At 41.8% G+C, this 25,909-nt stretch overlaps 1 protein-coding gene across 2 annotated transcripts in view; it reads right to left on the reverse strand.

The window, feature by feature from the left end:
- Positions 1-24,532, reverse strand: part of NOD1 (nucleotide binding oligomerization domain containing 1) — an 85,752-nt gene extending 61,220 nt beyond the window's left edge. Inside the window, exon 1 of one of the 2 annotated variants that reach the window (XM_077491496.1) lies at positions 24,388-24,532. The gene's annotated coding sequence lies outside the window, so the exon portion shown is untranslated. The remainder of the gene's footprint in view (positions 1-24,387) is intronic. The other variant, XM_077491497.1, reaches the window with a different exon arrangement.
- Between the last annotated feature and the right edge of the window lie 1,377 nt (positions 24,533-25,909).

A 25,909-nucleotide genomic window follows, 5' to 3' on the forward strand; every position in this document is an offset into this window, starting at 1 on the left:
AGTTTAAAAAGAATCAAACTAATTGGGTAGGCATGATAACAAGCAAAGATGGTGTATAAGGTGCAGATCACTATAACAAGCAGATTTTAGTTTACTACAGTCAGACTCATGAAATCTGCACCTCTTCTGTTTTCTTTACACTTCACACTGAAACAAATCTCACTTCCTTATCTGTGAAAATTGCTCATGTGGAAACCAAGCTGTCACAACTATCAGGAGGAAAAACCTGTTACACAAGTAAAACATACAACTATGTGGTAGAACAAATAATAGGCAACATTTCTAAATGCTTTGAATTCCAGGTACACAATTACAATATACCAAAGAGGAACATAAACCAAACAGAAATCAATATTACAAGTAACTCCACTGAGAAGTAATAATTACTAAACTTGACACAAAACATGAACTTTTAGGACTCTTGCACATGGGCGCCACATTTTTAGGCATTCTGGCATTTTTCTACTGATCTAAATGCTAAATGTTGTTTTGAATTAGCTTGTATACATGGGTGCACAAACTAGTGCTGCGTGGGCATTACTGGTCACTATTTCACGTGTGTACATGCAAATACATGCATGTGTGTGTACATCACTCCCCCTTGACAAAAAAAAAAAAAAAAAGAGAATTTTTATGTGTGTGCACACGCATTTACACATGTACTATACAGTTCATCCTCACATTTTTACCCAGAAACTTTCTGCCAGGAAACAGTTCTCCTATACTCCGACCCACCCTGCTGTCTTAAAGTATTATTTAAGGTATTTTATTTTTATAATTAGTTATTTTTAAAATAACAAACATGTTATACTTTTCTGCTATGTGCAGTGGTTTTCACAGAGGATCCTCTTCTTCTCCCCAGGTCCCCTGCTGGCTCTCCTGGCTTCTCCTCTTCCCTGAGTGCATGCTTGCCCTCTTGCATGCTCACTCCTGAGCCCCACTTTGGATGTCCATAAAACACACAGAATGGGGCTCGGCCTCACCCCCTGCTCCCTCATAACTGGCTGTGATTGATGGGCTCCCGCTGCAGTCTTTCAGCCAATCAAAATGCAGAATTCCCAGGAGAGAAACCACTCCCATGCACATAGCTGGATCTCGATCGGGTTTAGATAAGTATTAAGGGGGCTGTGGGGGGGAAGCTGCATACTGAAGGTTTTTTACCTTCATGCATAGGATGCATAAAAGGTAAAAAACCTTCAGGGCCAGTTCACACCACATGCAGTCCAGTGCATTGGTTTGCTGCATCAAAAATGCATGGAAAGTAGGTTATATAGTTTTTAATGGCATAGTTCACACCAGCGCTTGCAGTTCCAGGAAAAAAAAAAAAAAAAAAAAAAAAAAAAGGTAGAACATGATGCATTTTTCCTGCACTGGGACACTGTAAATTACTGGAATGCACATGTCCTTATTTAAGGTTAGGAAAAAAAGAGGGGGGACAAATACACTGGAATGCATCAAAAATGCACTGGAACGCATCAAAAAAATACACATGCAGAAAAGCATCTGGAACACATTTGGACTGCATTTCTATGGTGTGAACTGGCATGCAGTCTTTAGAACCACTTTAAATTCTAACTGAACATATTTTTTTTTGGATATAGCGGAGAGAGATTAGAACACCAGTCAGGTTTGGCGATTTGGGGACTTAGCCTGCGTCTTTAATCCAAGTCCACACTATGTTATGCTACAAAATACAAAATTTTAACTGACAAGTGTTAAGCCTCATACACACGATAGGACTTTGTACAAATTTTCCCTTGGATTTTTGTACAAAGGGCGTCGGCCAAGAACTTGTATTGCATACGCAGGACTTTTTCAGCCAACTTTAACTAAAACCCCATTCACACCTGAGCGTTTTGTAGCTTGACGCCTGAAGCTACAAAACGCTGGAGGGGAAAAAATCCATTATTCTCAATGGAGATGGTTCACATCTCCACTCCATGTCGCCTGAAGCCCTACGCCTGAAGCTCAAACAAGTTCCGGACCCTTTTTTGTAGCGCGAATCGGGCTGATTTGGGCGTTTTTTTCCTTCTTTTAACATTGGTGACCTTTTGCCCTGCACAAATTTGTGGGAAATCGCGGTAAAAAACGTGGCAATGGGCCTTTAAGAAAACCGTAGACCCTGCTCATGAAAATGGAGCTACACTGCATCTGAGCACCACAAACCAAAAGCACTGTTTAACGAATTGTTATTAATCAAAGCAAACTACTTCATCCATCAATGTCTGCAAGCTTTATTTTTTGAGAGCTCACTCTGAAAAACACAATTTCTGACCCTGGCCATCTTGAGTAAAGGCCCATACACACGATCAGACTTTTTAACAACAAACATGCAAATTAGCTGTTTTGGAGCAACATTCGACCGTGTGTACGCTCCATCGGACAAACTTTTTTGGTTTTCATCAGACTTTTGTTGGCTGTGCGAACGGACAAACTTTCTGGCAACAAAAGTCCGATGAAGCAAAGTCTGATCGTGTGTACAGAAAACCATAGGACTTTTGTACAAAGTACAAACACGCAAGCTCAGAACCAATGCAAAAGATCAGACAACAATACAGAAGTTGACCAAAGGTGGCGGTAAAGAGCAGAAAAACCACGTGATTTGGTGAAAGTTGGCTGAAAAAGTCCTGCTGTGTGTATGCAATACAAGTTCAGGGCCGACGCCCTTTGTACAAAAATCCAAGGGAAAGTTTGTACAAAGTCCTATCGTGTGTATGAGGCTTGAGGGCAGATGATACCTGTAGCATTTACTTCCTGTAATGTGCTTAGCTGAGAAGTGACGTTCTATACCAGGGCTGGTGTCTCAGCAAAAAGGCAAGTTGTGTAATGTGGTGCTCATCTGCACATCTGATTGGTGCTTCCTGGCCTGTCTTTTGAACTCGGTATTTACCCAACATCTACGTTCTGCTCAATCCTGTCTGGCTCTACAGAATACCATCTACCACTGCTTGTCCTAGGCACCATCTTACTTTTTACTGATATTACACTTTGCCTGCTTAACAGCAATGGCAAGCTAGCACCAACTCTAAGGATTGCAACATGCAGGAAAGTCTACTTTTGTTGACAGTTGTTGGGAATTTGCACCTTGGGGGAACACATTCACAGCTACCAATAAAACAAAGAATGCATGCATGCTAGGCAGCCAATCGCTGCTACGACAATTCAAGTTGGTCCAAAGCACTTCTGGGTTTAGTTTCAAAGTGGCACTGGATTTTCCACACAGGACAGACATGAAGAATGACAGAAATTAAGATAGACTGCTTAAAGTGGTTGTAAACCCTCATGGTTTTTCATTCTATGCCTTAAGGTGAAAAACCTCCTGTGGTGCTGCAGCCCCCCCGAGACCCCGTTTTGCTTACCTGAACCTTCGCCAGCCAGGAACGAGCACACCAGCTCTAGCTGGTGTCTTGATTGGATAGATTGATAGCAGCGCAGCCATTGGCTCCCGCTGCTGTCAACCAAATCCAGTGATGTGGCACTGGGGGGCGGGGCCAAGTCCTGCATTCTGTGAATGGACACAGATGCAGGACTCTGGAGTGCGCCTGCACAGGTGTCCACCGTAGGAGAGAGCTTCTCCAATGTGGACACTCGATGCAGGGAGGAGCCAGGAGCACCGCAGAGGGACCCCAATGGAAATTGTTCGGGCCACTGTGTATAAAATGAACTGCACAGTGGAGGCAAGTATGACATGTTTGTTATTTTTATTTTTTGACCGTGGAGGATCAGAGCAGGAGTGATGCTGACTGACAGTCAGCATTGCTCTGCTTGGGGAGGAGTGAGGACCGCGCCATCGGCGATGTTCAGTGGCACGGTTCTCAGTGCAGAGGAAGCGGGGGACAGTTGCGGCATCGGTTCGATGATGCATCCACCTAGGTAAGTATGATTATGCAAAAAAAAAAAGAAAAGAAAAGAAAACCCCATACTTCTCTTAAGTGTTTATAGAACGGACCTGCATCAACAATTATGTACAGTGCCTTGAAAAAGTATTCATACCCCTTGACATTTTCCACATTTTGTAATGTTACAACCAAAAAAACGTAAATGCATTTTATTGGGGTTTTATGTGATAGACCAACACAAAGTGGCACATAATTGTGAAGTGGAAGGAAAATGACAAAATGGTTTTGATTTTTTTTTCAAATAAATATGTGAAAAGTGTGGTGTGCATTTGTATTCAGCCCCCTGAGTCAATACTTTGTAGAATCACCTTTCGCTGCAATTACAGCTGCAAGTCTTTTTGGGAATGTCTCTACCAGCTTTGAGAAATCTACAGAGTGACATTTTTACCCATTCTTTGCAAAATAGCCCAATCTCTGTCAGATAGAATGGAGAGCGTCTGAACAGCAATTTTCAAGTCTTGCCACAGATTCTCAATTGAATTTAGGACTTTGACTGGGCCATTCTAACACATGACTATGCCTTGATCTAAACCATTCCATTGTAGTTTTGGCTGTACGTTTAGGGTTGTTGTCCTGCTGAAAGGTGATCCCCCACCCCAGGCTCAAGTCTTTTGCAGACTTATTCCCTGTACACACGGTCGGACTTTCCGATGGAAAATGTGCGATTGGATCATGTTGAAAATCCGATCGCATGTGGGCTCCATCTGACTTTTTCCGTCGGAATTTCAGAAAAATAAATTTTGAGAGCAGGATCAAAATTTTCCAACAACAAAATCTGATTGTTTAAATTCCTATCATGTGTAGACAATTCTGACAAAGTGCCACACATGCTCAGAATAAATTAAAACACCACAGCTATTGGCTACTGGCCCCTTTATAGTCCCGATGTACATGTTGTACGTCACCTCATTAAGAACGATCGGATTTTCCGACAACTTTGTCCGACCGTGTGTATGCAAGACAAGTTTGGCACAAAATCTGTCGGAAAAAATCTGATGGATTTTATTGTCGGAATATCCGACCGTGTGTACAAGGCATTACAGGTTTTCTTTGAATATTACCATGTATTTGACTCTATCCATCTTCCCCTCAACTCTGACCAGCTTCCCTGTCCCTACTGAAGAAAAGCATTCCCACAACATGATGCTGCCACCACCATGTTTCACAGTGGGGATGGTGTGTTCAGGGTGATGTGCAGTGTTAGTTTTCTGCCACACATAGTGTTTTGCTTTTAGGCCAAAAAGTAACATTTTGTTCTCATCTGACCAGACTTGATATGTTTGCTGTATCCCCCACATGGCTTCTCACAATAAACAAAAAATGGCTTTCTTCGTGCCAATAAAGGCCAGATTTGTGGACTGCGTGACTAATAGTTGTCTTGTGGACAGATTCTCCCATCTGCGCTGTGGATCTCTACAGTTCCTTCAGAGTTACCATGGGCCTCTTGGCTGCTTCTCTGATTAATGCTCTCCTTGCCTGGCCGGTCAGTTTAGGTGGACAGCCATGTCTTAGTAGGTTTGGAGTTATGCCATACTTTTTCCATTTTCGCATTATGAATGGATTGAACAGTGCTCCATAAAATATTCAAAGCTTGGGATATATTTTCATAACCTAATCCTGTTCTAAACTTTTCCATAATCTCCACAAGCCTTTTTTCCTACGGCTACTTCACACTGGGGCTTTGGGGGTGTCGGCAGTAAAGTGACGTTTTGTGGAGGTTTTCAGCCGCTAATGGGGCGCTTTTAACCCCTTTCACATTGGAGTGAGAGGAGAGTTTTTTTTAGCATTATAGTGCCTGTAAAGCATCTCAGTGTGAAAGTAGCCTAACATGTCTGGTGTGTTCCTTGGCCTTCATGATGCTGTCGGTTCACTAAGGTTCTCTAATGCTGCGTACACACAGTCGGATTTTCTGATGGGAAATGTTGGTTGTGAGCTTGTTGGCTGAAAGTCCGACCACGTGTATGCTCCATCGAACATTTGTTGTCGGACTTTCCCCCAACAAATATTGGCTAGCAGGTTCTCAAATTTTTTTCCGCCAACAAAACTTTGTTGTCGGAATTTCTGATCATGTGTACACAAGTCCGACGCACAAAAGTTCACGCATGCTCGGAATCCAGCAGAAGGAGCCACACTGGCTATTGAACTTCTTTTCTCGGCTCGTTGTACGTCTTGTACGTCACCACGTTCCTACGTTCGTAATTGTTGCCCAACATTTGTGTGACCGTGTGTATGCAAGACAAGTTGGAGCCAACAACCTTCGAACAAAAATACATGGTTTTGTTTACGGAAAGTCTGATCGTGTGTACGAGGCATAACAAACCTCTGAGGGCTTCACAGAACAGCTGAATTTATGCTGAGATTAAATTACACACAGGTGGACTATTTACTAAATAGGTGACTTCTGAAGGAAATGGGCTCCGCTAGATTTTAGTTAGGGGTATCAGAGTAAAGGGGGCTGAATACAAATGTACGCCACATCTTTCAGATATAAATTTGTAAAAAAAATTGAAAACCATTCATCATTTTTCTTCCACTTCACAATTATGTGCCACTATGTGTTGGTCTAACATAAAATCCCAATAAAATACATTTACATTTTTGGTTGTAACATGCCAAAATGTGGAAAATGTGAAGGAGTATGAATACTTTTTTAAGGCACTGTATATTGTCACATAAGTTTAAAAAAAAATTATATTATATATATATATATATATATAAATTACAGTAATATAGAAAAAGTAACATACAGTGGGTAAAATAAGTATTGAACACATCACCATATTTCTAGGTAAATATATTTGTAAAGGTGTTATTGACATGAAATTTTCACCACATGTGGGTAACAACTCATGCAATCCATACATACAAAGAAACCAGAAAAAATATGTTCACTAATTAAGTTATGTGTAATAAAATGGAATGACACAGGGAAAAAGTACTTAACACATGAAGAAAGCAAAAGGCATGGAAAGCCAAAATACCAGCTGAAATCTATCAGTGATTAGAAAGCAATCCTGCCTCTTGTCAGCGCAAATAATATCAGCTGGTTCAGTCTCATGGCCTATAAAAAAGGTGCCTCATTACCGGTAGCGTCGCTATGGTGGTGCAGGGGGTGACACCAGGAAGTACAGTTGTAGTGGGTGGAGTTGAGCCTCCCCCACCCCCCCCCCACGGTAAAGCGATTTTCCATTGCTCTGTTTGCCAGAGAACTTGGCAGTGCCAATGTGACAGGGGAGAGGCGGGTTGCGGGTGTATCTCACTCCCCTGCTCGCCCCCTCCCCTTTCTCCTGTCAGACAAATGAGAGAGCAACTTAAATAACCATGAGAGCGGGTGCCACGCTGTACCTGCACCACCAGAGCAGAAGCCATGCTGTACCCGCACCACCAGAGAGGGAGCCACGCTGTACCCGCACCACCAAAGGGGGAGAAAGACAGAGCCACTGCCAGGAAACAGACGTGCTACATTACTGTCCAGAGTTGGCCTGGGCAACCCAGAGTGAGGGAATGTCCACCCGGGGGGGATCACTGCTGCGGTTTCACTGGGTCTAGTAAGAGGGCCTATTGGCCATTATCGATTACTGTTCCTAGGGACTTAGCTATAAGGAATAGGGCTGAAACAACTAATCGATTTACCGACAACTAATCGAGTTTGAAATTAATCAATTACTATTTTCATAATCGATTAATCGGCCAGTAACATAATACAGTTAAAACGAAAATGACTCATTTATAGTACAAAAAGAGCAAATAATCGCTACTGTAAATATTACTTTCACAACTCTACAGTAAAAAAAAAAAAAAATGAACCCCTTACAGTAGCGATTATCTGCTTTTTTTGTTATATAAAAGGGCTAATTTTAGTTTTTTTAACCCGATTATGTTAATAAACATCTTATACCTGGTTCATATCTATGTTTTTGGTGCTTTTTGCAGAAACGGACTACAGTTCATTTACATGGGACACGTTCACATCTATGCTTTTTTCAGCTGCTGCGTATTTGAAAAGGGTCAGGGACTTTTTTAATGCAAAACGGTGCTTTTTTGGTTCAATATACTTCAATGGAGAAGCTGCAGAAAAGCTTAATCAACCAACAACAAATTGGCCAAAATAAATGCAAAAAACGCACATCGCAGCAAAATTGCGTGTGAAAAAAATCTAAATGCACAACAAAAAATACTGCAGAAACAGATCAAAAGCAAACTGTATAGGTGTGTACTGAGCCTTATGCTGGCCACACGGATCAATTTTCAGAAGAGAATATTCAGATGAAAAATCTTTGTACATTCGCTGAAGGAAAGAATGTTGTTTGAAATTTTCACTTGTTTTTAACATTCTGTTTTTAATATGAATGTAACTTCTGAACCAAAACCACATACACTGTCTGAAAATTCTTTTGACCAAGAGGTTTTCTATTATTTCCAAATTTTCCGTCACTGTGGTTGAAAATGAAAGTCAATTTGACCCACTTAATGATTAGAAAATCAAACGAATGTTCTTAAAATTAAATATTTTTTTGAAGGAAGACATTGTTTGTTTGTTTTAAATAAAAAAAATTTGATCTCCGAGTCTGATGATATTTACCAGATTCACCCTTTAATAGTAAATATATATATATATATATATATATATATATATATATATATATATATATATATATATATATATATATATATATATATACACACACACACATACACACACATACACACACACACACACATACATACATACACTATTTATATATCTTCTAATAGTATATCTCCTCTAATAGTATATACAGTATATCTCTTCTGTTATTCTCAGAGTGGATTAGATAATTTTGCTCCCTAACCATATAGTTGGTTATTTATATTTACCACTGCATAGAGATGTTTAAGAAAAAATTTCCTTTTTTAAAAACTTTACTTATTAACTAAATTATACACCACACTTTATTTTTTAAAGGTTATTAACCGATTAATCAAAATAATCAGCCAACTAATCGATTATGAAAATAATCATTAGTTGCAGCCCTAATTAGGAAGTCCCTAACCTGCTATTTAGGCCTTATTGACCTCCGGCCCAAAAATAGGGGGTCGGCACCATTTTTACCACACCAGGTGACACCAACCCTAGTGACGCCACTGCTCATTACCAAGGTGTAACACAAGAAACATCTCATGATGGGTAGAGCTCTCTAAGACCTTTGTAACCTTAATGTTGCAAAATATACTGATGGCATTGGTTACAGAAGGATTTCTAAACTTTTGAATGTTCCAGTGAGCACTGTTGGGGCCAAAATCCAGAAGTGGAAAGAACATAATTTCTCCATAAACCGGCCACAACTAGGTGTTCCTCGCAAGATTTCTAACAGAGGAGTAAAAAAAATTATTGGAAGAGTTGTCCAAGAGCCAATGACCACTTGTGGAGGGCTTCAGAAAGACCTGGAATTAGCAGGTACAATTGTTTCAAAGAAAATAAATAATGCACTCAACCACCATGGCATATATGCACGCTTACCACGCAAGACTCCATTGCTGAAGAAAAATGTTGAAACTTGTTTAAAGTTTGCTGGACAACATTTAGACAAGCCTGTGAAATACTCATGGAATCTAGTCTGCTCAGATGAGACCAAAATTGAACTCTTTGGATGCCATAATACACACCATGTTTGGAGGTCAAATGGCACTGCAATAATATCACCCCAATAACACCATACCAACAGCGAAGTTTGGAGGTGGGAACATCGTGGTGTGGAGCTGTTTTTCAGCATATGGTACTGGCAAACGTCATATCGTTGAAGGAAGGATGAATGGAAAAATGTACCAAGATATTCTTGATAAAAATCTGCTTCCATCTACCAGAATGATGAAGATTAAATGAGGGTGGGCATTTCAGCAAGACAATGATCCCAAACCCAAAGCCAAGGAAAATCTTGATTAGTTTTGAAGAAAGAAAAAAAAAAAAAAGAAAATAAATACACGGTTTAGGAGATATTTGCCGAAAGACAGGCACCGCTGTCTATGGTGCATGGCGCACTGAGCGGACCATGGTCAACGGCGATATGCCGCTAATGGCGGCTCCCGTGCACATGCGCGGGAGTGACATCCTCGCGGCTTTGTCGAATGACAGCGGCGGAGCAGCGAGACCCACCGAGAAGATGGATGCGCCGGACTACAGGGGACAGCGGTAACTTCGCTTGATCCTGTGTCAGGTAAGTGACAAATAATGGACTACTATGCAATGCATAGTAGTCCATTATGCTTTACCTTTGCAGGGAATGAAAGAGGAAGTAAACTCATCAGGGTTTACTTCCTCTTTAAAAAAAAAAAAAAAAAGTCAGCAGCTGCAAACACTGCAGCTGCTGACTTAATAAACACACTCACCTGTCCAGGGCGCCCGCGATGTCGGCCGCCCGAGGCCGACCCGTCCCTCGGCTCTCGGGTCCCGGTGCCGCCATCCCTTGTAAGGGAAACAGGCAGCGGAGCCTTACGGCTTCACTGCCCGTTTCCTACTGCGCATGCGCGAGTCCCGCAGCTACTGCGCATGCGCGAGTCCCGCAGCGCTTTCTGAATGGGACGCGCTGTGTTCTGGAACACACAGTTCCCAGAACACAGCGCGACTCATTACCCAGAAGACGCCGCGACGAAGAGAGAAGACAGAAGATCTCTGCGGAGGAGGAAGAGGAAGATTAGGATAAAGTGCCTAGCAACAGGCATTTCTGGTAAGTAAAAAAAAAAAATTTTTTTCATTTTTTTTTTTTTAGATTTTTTGTAATTTTTAACATTTTTTTGTTTTTCAGGGTGGCCCTCCCCTTTAATTAGTGTGGTCTGCAGAGAACTCCGACTCTTGCAGACTAGCTAAAGCAGGGGTGACCACCCTGTGGTCCAAGGGTTGCATGCTGCCAAAGACGGCTTTGAATGCGGCCCAGCACAAAATTATAAACTTATTTAAAGTTTAAATACTGTAGCTGCTGACTTTTAATATTAGGACATTTACCTGTCCTGGAATTTACAATTTTTCAATCGGCTATCAGGTGCTGCTGCCGCCATCTCTACTAAAGGGAACCAGCAGTGAAGCCTTGCGGCTTCATAGTCGGTACCCTGCTGCACTCTGTGAATGGGTCAGAGGCTGGGGAAGGAGAAGGGGGATCTTAGTGGGAGCAGGTTACTGTCAAAACCAGGTACCGGCTCCCCCTATAGGGTGGCAAATGTGGCATGGGAGAGGGAGGGGAGGCAGACAAGTGGAGCTTACCCTTTTGGGTGGAGCTCTGATTTAATATGGACTTTTTTGGGAATGTTTCGGAAAACGCGTTTCCACTTAGGCTGCTTCACACTGGGGCAGGCGTTGACGGTAAAACACTGCTAGTTTTAACCGTGCTTTACCGTAGTTTTAGCAACGCTATTGGGGTGCTTTTACCCCCGCTAGAGGCCGAATAAAAGGTTAAATTTGCCCATGTAGCGCCGCTGCTGAAGCACTTTGCAGGCACTTTGGCAGAAGTGCCCATTAATTTCAATGGGTAGAAGCGGTGTACCCCAAAGATGCTGCTTGCAGGACTTTTTTTTAATGTCCTGCCAGTGCCAAGTGCTTTCCAGTGTGAAAGCACGTGGCTTTCACACTGGAGATGCAGGGGAGGCATTTTTCAGGTGCTACTTTTAGCCCAAAAGCGCCTGAAAAACGCCTCAGTGTGAAAGGGGTCTTAGTAAACACATGCAGCCAAAGAAAATGTGTGTGTCTCTTTACTGGACTTTTATACATTTTATCTTCCCAAAGAAAAATATCCCATTCACACCTTATTCATATCCTCAATTTTCAGCAGCACTTATATTTGTGAGCAACTATTTTCAAGGATGAAGGACACGAAGGGCAAAATTAGAACCAAAATATCTGATGAGCACCTTGAGAATTCATTGAGAATTGCGACTACATTCATCCAAACATATTGATGCGTTAGTTTATCAAAAGCAGTGTCAAATGTCGCTCTAGCTGTATGTTGCCGTCTTTTACTTTTATAGTAAGTATATAATTTATATAATAAAATTAAGTTTTATTACTCAGATAGGTACATTATCTACTGTATATCAGTGAGCGTTAATTACCCGACTTTTTCTGCTATCCTAATTGTTAGTGTATCTCATGTGTGACCCAAGACAATTCCTCATCTTCCAATATGGCCCAGGAAAATCAAAAGGTTGGAGAGCCCAAGTGTAAAGTATTCAATCATGTGATCCCTGCTAAAGTGGAGGATTAGTCAATCTGAACTGTAACCCTGGCCTTCCACAGAAATCATATGATCAAATTGCTATGTCTTCAGACATCAGTACAGTTTTTTTTTTTTCCAGGAAAGTGAGTAATTCAACCATTATATTGCTGTGACATCACCACGTCGATATCGGAAGCAATCTTTTTATGTATCCCTGGAATTTTACCATGGCAAGCACTTTTGACCACTTGCCTACCAGGCCAATTGTGAAATTTTTCTCCTAGATGTAAAAATCATATTTTTTTTGCTAGAAAATTACATAGAACTCCCAAACATCATATGTGTTTTTTTAGCAGAGCCCCTAGAGAAATAAATGGCAGTTGTTGCAACTTTTTATCTCACACGGTATTTGCGCAGTCATTTTTCAAACATTTTTTTGGGGAAAAAAATAGTTTCATGCTTTAAAAAAGGAAAAATAAAAGAAAAACAGTAAAGTTAGCCCAATTTTTTTGCATTATGTGAAAGATGATGTTACGCCGAGTAAACAGATACCCAACATGTCACGCTTCAAGATTGCACACGCTCGTGGAATGGCAACAAACTTCGGTATTTAAAAATCCCCATGGGCAACACTTTCAATTTTTTTACTAGTTACATGTTTTGAGTTACGGAGTCGTTCTAGGGCTAGAATTATTGCTCTCACGCTAACGTTCGTGACAATACCTCACATGTGTGATTTGAACACCTTTTACATATGTGCGCAACTTACGTATGCATTCGCTTCTGTTATTTTTCTAGTTTGACACTTTTTTTTACATTTCTTTTTTTTATCACTTTTATTACTATTACAAGGAATGGAACCATGCCTTGTAATAGGAATAAGCATGACAGGTCCTCTTTACAGTGAGCCATGGGGTCAATAAGTCCCCACATCTCACCTCTAGGCTGGGAATCCTGAAATCAAAAAAAAAAAAAAAAAACACGATCTCAGCTTTCCAGCCGAGGCCTTTTTTTTCGAATGCAGAAGCCGGGCGTGACGTCATAACATCGCGCCCCGCTTCCGAATGATCATAGAGACTCTGAGGACCATCTGGTCCATCGGAAATCTCTATGGTCAACATCCAGGGCCGGCGGATCCCTTCTCTGGTTCACCGACGGCGAGCCTCAAGAAGCACCGGAGGGCGGCCTCTCGCCGCCTGTTAGAACAATCAAGTGGCTGAACAGCCGCTATGATCGTTCTAATGGTGTAGGGAGTCACTGGCTGGAAAAGAAGATCTGAATGATGTCTGTATCTGAAGGCATCATTCAGATATCACTGCACAAAATCAAGGACATCATGATGGCTGGCGACAGGAAGCGCTTAACTGGAGATCTTGAACCTTCACCAGGGTACACTGCAATACTGCAGGGGATAGATAACCCTAATGTGCAGGGAGTGAACCGTATACATGGCCAGTTTAGTGATGGGGGGGGGGGGGGGTGAAAACTATTACAAAGTTATTGATACAGCAATAGCTGGAAGTGAGCAAAGGACAGAGGGTAATAGTGGAGACAGCAGTAATACAGCTGTAACATCTAATCCCAGGGTGAAAACTTAGACTTTCACACTGGAGCCATTTTTCAGGCACTTTAGTAGTAGTGCCTGTAAAGCGCCTGAAAAAAGCCTCAGCTGCAATCTGTGTGAAAGCCCGAGTGCATACACACAGGGGCACTGCACTGGCAGGGTGTGACAAAAAGTCCTGCAAGCAGCTTCTTTGCAGGGCTCTAGGAGTGGTGAATACACCGCTCCTAAAGAGCCCCTGCCCTTTGAAATCAATAGGTAGTGCTGTTGAACCTCCGGCAAACGCTGCTGCAGCGGTGTTTTGCAGGCGGTTTGAACCCTTTTTCGGCCGCTAGCGGGGCGGTTTTAACTAAAAACTTCGGTAAAGTGCCGCTAAAGATAGCAGCACTTTACCGCCAACGCCTGGGTTCTTTCAGTGTGAAAGGGTTGTTAAGGAGGACTTAGACTTTGTGGGACAAAATAACAAACTTAAAGGGGTTGTAAAGGTAAATGTTTTTTCACCTTAATGCATTCTATGCATTAAGGTGAAAAAACATCTGACAATCCCGGCGCCCCCAGCCCACCCGGTTTACTTACCTCACCCCTCGAAAGTCCTGCGCTCGTCCCCCGACGTCCTTTCCACCATTCAGCCTGGCCTCTGATTGGCTCGAGTGGATGGATGCGAAATTAAAGATTCAATCCTCGATTAATCAATTAATTTTTTTGATCGATCAAAATTCTTTTAATCAGTACTCACCTCTCCCCCGCCTTCCAGGTCTTCAGGGAGCTCCGTCGGAGATCTGGTGACGTCACTTACATCAACATCACTGGACTCCTCTCCCCTTCCCCAAGTGCTTCCGTCTGCTATAGAAGGGAAGGGGGGAGGAGTCCGGTGACGTTGACGTTCTGATTGGACGTAGCACGTATGGGGGAGGAGCTACGCATGACGTCACCCGCTGCTGCCCTACAGGACTAACGCAATTGTCGGCTTTACATGCTGTGTTTTTATCATCTTTATGGGAGTAGTTTGTGTTTGAACACAAAAATTAAATCTGAGCACTTAGATCTTTTCTTTCTACCCATGACCTGCCGTCCTTGCTGAGATCTAAGGAGACGTGAGAGAAGTTTATGGTCCGTGTTAACCCCTTTGACACCCACTTGCATGACCACCTGTTTGCACAGGGGTCCATGCCATAAGGTGAGAGTGATTAGTTAGACCGGAGGTGGAGGTATTGTCACGCTACTGTGGAAAAAAAATTACTTACGTCAGTGCTACAGTTTGAATTTAAAACGTATTTGTGTGAACTGTGAAGTCATGGATTGTGGAAACGAACTAGTGTCGGGTGATTGTATATAGTGTATACCACATTTACCACTGACTAATGCAGAGTTACAATGCAAGGAGATCAGCTAAAAGTAGTCGGATCTGTATGTGCGTTATAATTAATCAAAATTAGTCAATTAAAAAAAAATAAAAAAATAAAAATAAAATCGATTAATCTAACACGAGAATTTTAATCAGTAACAGCCCTAAATTTCTTTCGATATATTAACAGTAAAAAGGCAAGATGAACGCACATAGCCCACATAAAAGACGATAATGGGAGGATGGTTACAGAGGACACAGAGAAGGCAACTGCACTAAATGCCTTCTCCTCAGTTTTTACGGAGGAAAAGGAGGGGTATACCGACCGTGATAGTACTGTTAGTGACACGTCACAGAGCATACCGTTGTGGCTAACAGAGACTGGAGTGAAGGAAAGACTTTATAAACTTAATACAAATAAATCATCAGGACCAGATGGCTTAAACTGGAGAGTCCTCAGAGAACTCAGTAAGGTTATAGCCAGACCATTGTTCCTAATCTTTGCGGACAGCATACTGACAGCAATTGTACCAGCTGATTGGAGAAAAGCCAATATGGTACCAATATTAAAAAAAGGACAGAGACAAATTCCTGGACACGACAGGCCAGTCAGACTAACATCAATAGTAGGTAAAGTATTGGAGGGGATCATAAGGGACTATATCCAAAAATGTACTGAAGAAAAATATATGGATTAGTAGTAATCAGCATGGGTTTACGTAAGGTCGTTCCTGCCAGACCAATCTGCTAACATTCTAGGAGGAAGTGAGGTGCCATCTAGATAGGGGAAGCCTGTGGATTTTGTGTACTTGGATTTTGCAAAAGCATTTGATACGGTTCCCCATATATCTTATTTACAAGCTGAGGTCTGCTGGCAAGGACCATAAGGTTTGTTCTTGGGTAAAAAAATGGTTACAGGGGCATGTCCAAAGGGTAGTGATAGATAACGTGTACGCAGACTCTGGAGTGTTAAGTGGGGTACCCCAAGGTTCTGTCTTGGGACCAATTCTATTAAACCTAGTCAGAAATGATGATGGAGGATGGGATAAATAGTTCAATCTAATTTTTGACAAAAATAAGCAGGGCTTTAAGTTCACATTAGGATATAGAAATTTTACAGAAAGACCTCAACAAAATAATGGAGTCAGCAACAACATGGCAAATGCGGTTTAATTTGGAGAAATGTAAGGTAATGCACTTGGGGGCAAAAAACAAACGCAAACTACTCACTAGGGGTAGAACCTCTGGGGGAATCAAGATGGAAAAAGATCTGGGGGTCCTAGTAGATGACAGTTCGAGCAACAGCATGCAATGTCAAGCTGCAGCTACCAAAGCCGGCAGAATATTAGCATGTATAAAAAAGGGATATACTCCGTGGATAAAACGATAATCCTACAACTTTATAAAAACACTGGCTAGACCACATCTGGAGTACTCACTCCAGTTCTGGTCACCAGTCCTCAAAAGGGATGTGCTGGAACTGGAGAGAATCCAAAGAAGGGCAATGAAACTAATAAAGGGACTGGACACCCTCATTTACAAGGAACGGCTACAAGCACTAAATTTATTCTCTCTGGAGAAGCAACGCTTGAGAGGGGACATGATAGCAATATACAAATAGAGGTCGACCGAAATGGGTTTTTCTCTGGCTAATGCCGATATTTAGAAATCGTGGCGACCTATGGCTGATATATGATGCCTTTTTTTTGGACCAATATGTTAGGCCGATTTTTTCCCTTCATCTCATAAAATCGAATGCCTCTTACACATGATCGGAATGTTGGCCAACAAAACCGTGGACTTTTGTTCGAAGGGCGTTGGCCCAAACTTGTCTTGCATACACACGGCCACACAATTGTTGGCCAACAAATATGAACGTAGTGACGTACGTTGTTTTTCAGCTCTTTAGCACCACCATTTGGTCTCATTCTGCTAATTTCGTGTTAGTAGAAGTTCGGTGAGCGTTCATTCCTGCTTTTCAGTTTTTCAACCAGCCATGTTGCGGAATCGGAGCATATAACGTGTTATTTATTATTGGCCTTGGAGTTATTGCTTTGACATTATTTTTTTGGTTGAATAATTTGATTTCCTATATTTTTGGATGCATAGAATGCACTTTTTTTGGTTAAGTTCTATTGGCAGATAGCATGTCTAATTTTAGGATGCTGATTGGTTAAAAAATAGCAAAAAACGGGCGATACATTGGTCGACCGCTATATACAAATAGATTAATGGTGATCCCAGCATAAGAAAACATTTATTCAGTCTCAAGGAATGCAAGAGGACCTGGAGCCAACAATGAGATTGGAGGAGAAGCGGTTTAAAGTGTTACTAAACCCACAACAGTAAAATCTGCCTGTGTATGCAGCATAGCATGTTTGTTATAATCACTGTGGAACTTAAGGAGTTAATCCTCTGCATTGTGTAAAAAGGCTGTTTTATCCTGTATACAAAGATCCTCCCCCTCCTGTCTGGTATCTGGGGAAAGCCAGCTAACGGGCAGAACCTGCACATACTCGTTGTGTCTTTTTTGCTGGAGAGAACATTTACTTGTTGATCAGAGATGGCCAGGTCACGTGATATTGACATCACACATGTGGGCGTGTATACAGGCTGCAGTGGAAATCTCCTTCCTGAACTCTCAGCACTGGAGAAACTGTGCAATTTATCATGTAACCGTGGTATACAGATCATCCAAAAAGGTATATAGTGGCAAAATTTTAATGTAAAAAGATGATTTATAAGCTGTGGGCACCGGATTTAGCAACACTCTAACCACTTGTTTACAAGTTAAAATCATTTTTTATTTTTTTTTTGCTAGAAAATTACTTTTGGGGAAAAAATACACTTTTTATATTGTGAAAGATAATGTTACGTGAGTAAATTGATACCCAACATGTCATGCTTTTAAATTGGGCCCGCTCATGGAATGGCGACAAACTTTTACCCTTAAAAATCTCCATAGGTGACGTTTAAAATTTTCTACAGGTTCCCAGTTTTGAGTTACAGAGGAGGTCTAGGGCTAGTAGTATTGCTCTTTCGCCAACAATCACAGAGATACCTCACGTTTGGTTTAACCATTTACCGACCGCTGATGTATGATCTACTTTGGGAACATTGCTATGGCAGCAGCTAGCTGCCATAACCCCAGTATCCCCGTGTTCGGCCGGCTACAAGATAAAAGTGGCCTCTGCATCGGATTCACCACAATATCATTTTTAATCGGTGGCAGGGAAGGGAGGGCCCCCCCTCCCGCCACTTACCAGAGGCATCAGCAGCGGTGGAGGCGATCACATCCGGTTTCCTGTCAGATGTGGACAGAGGGAAAGATGGACCCCACCCGTCTCCATATCCTACAGACTTTCTTTTTCTTCTCTCCAAGACTCTGATGAAGAGGAAAAACCTTGAAACGTGTTAGCTACCTTGAGCATTTGCCCTTGCATGTGCATAATGCATTATTCATTTTTAATGAATATCTTGTGACCCATTTTAATAAATTCGTAGTAATTTCTTTGTATTTATCTATTTTGTCTATGAATAATCATATTGCTTTGATTCTCGCGTTATATCTCACGCCTTCCACCCCTTTATATCACTTAGATACTGCTCTCAGTGCCTGAGTAGCCATATACCAGGTCTGAGTACTGACGAGAGCATGAGGAGTGTGCATAGAGCACAGTAAACTTCAACTTCTCATGCCGGGTACACACGATCGGACTAGGTTCAGGGGGGGGTGGACTTTTGGGGGACCCCCACGCCATTTTTCGGGGCTGCGGGGCCCCCCCTTCCCCAAAACACCCCTCCATGTTGAGAGCACGCGGCCTGGTACGGCTCAGGAGGGGGTGCGCTCACTCATCCCCACCCCCTTTCCTGACCGGCCGGGCTGCGTGCTCGGATAAGGGTCTGCTATGGACTTTGGGGGGACCCCCACACTGTTTTTTCAGTGTAGGGCTTCCCCTTTTAATCCATACCAGGTGACGGGGCTAGCGAAGTGTCAATCTCGCCGATGGAGGCGGCGACATTGATTTCTTTCGCTAGTCCCGTCTACCTGGAGCCACGTTCAAAATGAACAGACTTTTCTGTGTGTGGGCAAGTCCGTTCATTTCAAAAGTCTGGCGGACTAGCACACAGACGGCCGGCTTGTCAATTTTGAGTCAAGTCTTCTTTCAAAGTCCATCGGAATTTTGGAAAGAAAAAGTCAGCCGGAGCCCACACACGGTTGAATTGTCCGCCGGATAGTCTGATCATGTGTACGCGGCATAACACTGTCTGCTATGAAGCAAATCTGTTACTATGCCTACTATAAAGTGCAGATTCTCTTTACCTAGCCCTTACAAATGAAGCGTTAACATAAAATGTAAATCAGTTAAAGTGGTTGTAAACCCTCCCCCACAACTTTGTCCCATGTAAATCAGCATAAAAAAACCCTAATGAACACTGCTTGTAGATATCTCCTTACTTGCTTAGTATTGTTGTAATCCTTGTTGTTCTGTAGAATGAAGTCACTGAGCATTCCCAGATCTCCCCTGATTTAAGGCACACTCTCTATGTCTTATCTATCTATTATCTGCACTTCCTATGGCACAACACTGAACTCTGCTAATCACTGCTAAGAGCTTCCTCCTACACACCATGTGACCGTGTGACATGACATACAGTCTAAACTTGGCCATTACTGCAGTCTTATCAGCTGAAGCTGATAAGTCTGAAAAAGGGAACCATTAGACATTGGCACAAGTAAATACTATGAAATAAACAAGTAAGCTATGAACAGGGAAGCAGGGTTGCCAAAGAAACGTTGGATTGAGAAGGAGGCTTGGTTAACAGTACAGGAAGTGCTCAATGTAAGGGCGGAAATACACTCCAAACAATACTTAAGATGGCGCTGCCTAACCCCTGGAAACAGGTTTTTTAAAGTTTCTTTAAACAGTAAGTAATATGCGATTTGAGCTGGATTACAGTGGCTAAAGTCTGATAATGACTTATTATAATAGACTAAATGAAAAGAAGCATCAGAGTGGGAGAGTTTACTTCCTCTTTAAGCTCTGACCTAACATGCTGAGCACCTATATCTGAACAGCAAATAATGCCAAGTCTAATCCCACCAGATCTGGTTACATCAGCTAGTGACATTGTCCCTAAAAAGGCCATGCCAGTCACATCACACTACTTCCTCACCCTGTGGAAGTGAAATTCATGATATGATCATCTGACCAGTTCAGAGAACTGGTAACATGCTTAAACTTTCTGCCTCTAGGAACTGAAAGAAAAACAAAAGTAAAAGATTACAAAATAAATGCTCCCTAGTATAAAAATACTTTTATTACAGTTTAGACATTTTGAATTTTTTTTGTCAAAACAAATACAGACACCAAAGATCAATAAACCAAGATGAAACGCCTGGAACCATATTTCCTGCAAATAGATTTTTTGATCAATTGGATTTTTATTTTCAGGCTGGAGGCAGACTGCAAATTCTCTGCACTATAACTATGTACTACAAAATGCCATACAAACAAAAGCTGGCATACCACAAATGTCAGTGAATATGGCAAATTCACATACATGTCAGGAACATGTCCGAAAACGTACATGAATTTGTCACAAAGCCTGCCTTATGTAAACATATCAAGGATGTTGTGTGGCCATGCTTCACTATTTGCTGGTGGCCTTGGGGGGGGGGGGGGGGGGGGGGGGCGGGTGCCAGCATCTTATACCACTGTATATATACCTCCTTGCAACCAACGATGTGCTGCCAAACCTGATTGGTTGCTAGGACGCAATCAGCCTTAGGGCCGCCAGTGTCCTACCAACTAATTATGTTGTGTGGCCATGCGTCGTCATTGCAACCAACATGCTGGGGGAGGTGTGGGGCTCTGGACACAATTTCAACTAAATTTACTTTGTTTCCTTATCTCCTAAACAGTTGTTTTTTCTTGTCAGTTGTTGCAGCCATTGAGACATAATGTAAAAATGCAATCGTTAAAGTGGATCTCCTCCCACCCCATTCCGATTCCAGTACACAGTTTCCTCTCACAAATCCTACTCACAGCATGTCCGATGTGAGGTCCCTTTCAGAAGCAGCTTCCCCTGTGCAGATTCCCCACCCCCTTCCTCCTCAGACCTTAAAGAGATCTGTGTATACCTGAGTGATCAGAGCAGCCAACAGGGGAGGAGCGATGTCACTTGTAAATACAGAAGCAGTGCTTCTGTGACAGTAGGGGGGCAGCCAGCAAAAGAACCAGCACCGGAAGAGGCCGAACTCCGACGGGCAGCGTGGAACTCCACCCCCCCTTAACAATGACAGGGCCCTGTGCATATGCCCGTTTGCCCCCGTGTTAAAGACGGCCCTGGATATACTGCTACAGGGTGGCCCACCTGTGCAGAATCAAGTGTGTATTATATATATATGATTCTGCACTTTTGCCTGGGGGGGGGGGGCGCGCATTGGCTGTGATTACTCAGTAAAAAAAAAATAATAATAATAATAAATGAGAATTCAAGTATATATCCCATAGTTTATAGATGCCATAACTTTAGCGCAAACCAATCAATATACGCTTATTGGGATTTGTTTTACCAAAAATTATGTAGCAGAATAAATATTGACCTAAATTTATGAAGAAATTCGTTTTTTTTTTTACTGGATTTTTTTTTTGGCCTATAGCGCAAAAAATAAAAACTGCAGTGGTGATCAAATACCAGAAAAAGAAAGCTCTATCTGGGCAGGTCAGGGGCAGACTGTGACCAAGCGTGTCATGTGATGTCATAGTACAAGGGAGCAGAGCAACCAGAGCCTCGTGTGTGGGTCTGCAGGACGGGAGCAAGGCAAGCCGGGAGCGGGACTGTCAGTGCTGTTTGGACTGGAGCGGACGCGTCGCGCCAGTGAGATGTCGCCATCATCTGTGCTGCTACACACTGCTGTCAGTGTCAAAGTGAGAGTCAATATCATGTGCGTGTGTGCCCGCCCATTCTAATTTCTTGCCCTCCTGAGTTCTGTCCCTGAGCTTCTTACTTACTATATCGAAAATAAAATAAGAAATACTGTATTGTTTTTGCCTTACCTTAAATCACATTGTTAATTGCATATTGTACTTGTTTGTAGACTAAATACTGAAATTTGCACTTAAACTGTAATTCTGTAACTTTTAAAAATGCCAGTAAAAACTTGGCTGTGCCAGTAAATTTTAATCTGATAGGGTGGCAACACTGCTGTGCAATTGTTAGTTAAAGGTACGCAGTGCCGTATCATAAAATATGGCCTGGTCATGAAGCCCCCAAGTGATTATTAAACAATAGTATATTATTGATGAATCATTAAAAAAAAATGTAAATATATATAAAAATAATATATAATAAATTAAATATTATGAACACATTATTTATTCTTAGAACTGATAAATGAATAAATAAAAATAGACATTTTGTGATTATTAATAATAAATAAAATATAAAAATTGTATGAATAAAATATAATATATAATATCAATATAAAATGATTAATAAACAAGAGTATAAATAGTATGAATAATAAACAATAATATAAATATTATGAATACGTAATTTTAAATTTGATACATTATCATTATTAAATAATAATAGAAATGTCCTAATTGTTTCTTAAAATAATTATCAAATAAAAAAAAAAAAATACAATATTAACCACTTCGCGCACGCGCTATAGACAAATGACGTCTACAGCCCGGATGCCAATTGCCGGGAGGGCGTCCCTGGACATCCTCCTGTTTACTTCCCCTTTGCGCGCCGCCGCGGGTGCACATTGGGGAAATTCTGTGTTGGCCGTGTTCCTTTTACACAGCCAATCCCAGATCATGCTAAATGGCCAATCACAGCGGTCATTTAGAACTCGATCGGCGTGTCCATTGAGAGGTGATCTCCTATGAAAACATAGGAGATCATCTCTCATCGCCGGCTCTCCCTCCTCATACAGAGACAGCGTGTGAGGAGGGAGAGCTTCCGTGCTGCAGTTTCAGCGTCAGTGAAACCTGAGTGAACACTAACACAGTGAAACACAAACAACACACATGCCCACCTGTCCCCAGTACCACCTGTCCCCAGTGTCACCTATCAGTGCCACCTGTCCCAAGTGCCACCTGCCCCCTTGAGTCACGTGCCATCTGTTATCAGTGTCATCTGTCATCAGTGTCACGTGTCATCAGTGCCACGTATTAGTGCCATCTGTCATCAGTGCCACGTAGTAGTGCCATCTGTCATCAGTGCCACGTAGTAGTGCCATCTGTCATCAGTGCCACGTAGTAGTGCCATCTGTCATCAGTGCCACGTAGTAGTGCCATCTGTCATCAGTGCCACATATTAGTGATCTGTCATCAGTGTCACGTATTAGTGCCATCTGTCATCAGTGCCACGTCAGTGTCACATGTCATTGTCCTGGTGCTCTAAGGCCTTCAAAAGTGTAATAGTTAGTCAACAAGTTAGATGTGTAATTTATCTCCTAGAACACGTGATGGTGCTCCCTGCATGTGTGTATTTGTGGTATACACATGCCATGTGACAGAAATAACCTATTACAATGACAATTTTGTGGGGAAAAAAAAAAATCTTCATTTTGCAAAGAATTGTGGGAAAAAAATGACAACATCAAAAACCTCCCCAGTCCTCTTACTAAATACCTTGGAATGTCTACTTTCCAAAAAGGGGTCATTTGTGGGTTATTTGTACTTTCCTGGCTTGTTCGGATCACAAGAAATGAGATAGGCCACCAGTACATCAGATGTGATAAAGTTTTTATGATTCGCACCACAACTTGTAGACTCTCTAACTTTCACAAAGACCAAATAATATCCACTAATTTGGGTTATTTTTACCAAAGATATGTAGCAGTATAAATTGTGGCCAAAATCTATGAAAAAAAATTAATCATTTGCAAAATTTTATCACAGAAACAAAGAAAAATGCATTTTTTTTTTTTCAAAATTTTCAGTCTTTTTTCATTTATAGCGCAAAAAATAAAAAAACCCAGAAGTGATCAAATACCACCAAAATAAAGCTCTATTTGTATGAAAAAAGGACAAAAAATTAATTTGGGGTACAGTGTTACATGACTGAGTAATTGTCATTCAAAGTGTGAGAGCACCGAAAGCTGAAAATTGGTCTGGGCAGGAGGGTGTTTAAGTGCCCAGTAGGCAAGTGGTTAATGAACAAGAATAAAAATATGAATGCAAAAAATAATAATAAAAATACATAATTTATTATTAAAACTGATAAATGATTAATGCATAAGAATACAATCAATAAGAATCAATAAATAAACGTGAATATTAGAACTATTACACCTGAGTTGTGATTGGTCGCTATGGACAGCCCCTCCAGCTGTGTCTCATTAGCTCAGGGTGAGTGTTGTGTAAAGAAGATACTTACAGTGTCGGTGCTCCGCTCACACACACTATCCTCCCATCCATTACACACTGAGCGCTCTTCCCCCCTCTCTGCTCCTCTCCTCTACTCACTCCAGCCTCTACTGTACTCTACACAGCTCTGCTAGGAAGCGGCCACTCCCCTCTCACTCCGGAATCCCAGCCACGACCCTCATGCGTCACCACCCCAAACTTTCTGTCCCCGCCCACTCCCTGCACATAGTGACCACTGACCACGTGAGGAGCGGTGCTCTCGCGCTTGCGCAGAGAAGTCCATGTGTTGCGTCTTAACATTGGAATTCTACGTTTACACTATGAGTGGAACACGGAAATGGGAATTTTTGCAGTTTGTGCGGTTTTACGAGTTTGTTCTGAGCAGCTGGTTTAATACGCAGCTATTCTGCAACGTGTTTTCTCAGCGTTAAAAAAAAGCTAGAATTAGACTGTGTTATATTATTTTTGGCCACTAGGTGGCAATAGTCTATGTTCATTTATAACACTACAATGTCGTGTGGTCAATTTTTGTGTGACAACTCTGGTTTAAAATGAATATTTTCTACTAGGTAACATTCTTAAAGTGGTTGTTAAGAATTAGTTTTAACCTCTTTCCTATTGGACTCTTTTACCCCCTTCCTACCCAGACCAATTTTCACCTTTCAGCGCAGTTGCACTTTGAATGACAATTGCGCAGATGTGCAACACTACACATATGACATTTTTATCTTTTTCTTCGCACAAATAGAGCTTTCTTTTGATTCCATTTAATAGCCATTTTTTTTTTTTTTTTTTTTTTTTTAGCTTAATGAGAAAAGACAGAAAACTTTTTTTTTCATAATTTGTTATAAAATTCTGCAAACGGGTAATTTTTCTCCTTCACTGAAGTGCACTGATGAGGCTGCACTGATGGGCACTGATAGTCTGCACTGATGGGCATTGATAGGCTACACTGATGAGGAGGCACTGATGGGCAATGATAGGTGGCACTGATAAGCGGCATAGATGGACGCTGATAGGTGGCACTGATGGGCACTGGTAGGTGGCACTGATAAGCGGCATAGATGGACACTGATAGGTGTCACTGATGGGCACTAGTAGGTGTCACTAATAAGCAGCATAGATGGACACTGATAGGTGTCACTGATAAGCGGCATAGATGGACACTGATAGATGTCACTAATGGGCACTAGTATGTGCCACTGATAAGCGGCATAGATAGACACTGATCGGCGGCACTGATAAGCGGCACAGATGGACACAGATAGGTTGCACTGATGGGCACTAGTAGGTGGCACTGATAGGTGACACTGATGAGGAGGCACTGGTGGGCACAGATTGACAGCACTGGATGGCACTTTTGGGACTGCACTCATAATCAGAACACTCATAATCAGTGTACTGATTATCAGTGTACATGTCTCTTTCAGAGAAGCCGGTTATCGGCTCTCTTCTCCCTTCCTCATGCCATCAGCGTGAGTAAAGGAGTGCCAATAACCAACTTCTGTTTACATTGTGATCAGCTGTGATTG

This window comes from Lithobates pipiens, unplaced genomic scaffold (genome assembly GCF_037356315.1).
Source record: "Lithobates pipiens isolate NorthernLeopardFrog02 unplaced genomic scaffold, aLitPip1_a1.2 Scaffold_19, whole genome shotgun sequence".
NCBI lineage: Eukaryota > Metazoa > Chordata > Amphibia > Anura > Ranidae > Lithobates > Lithobates pipiens.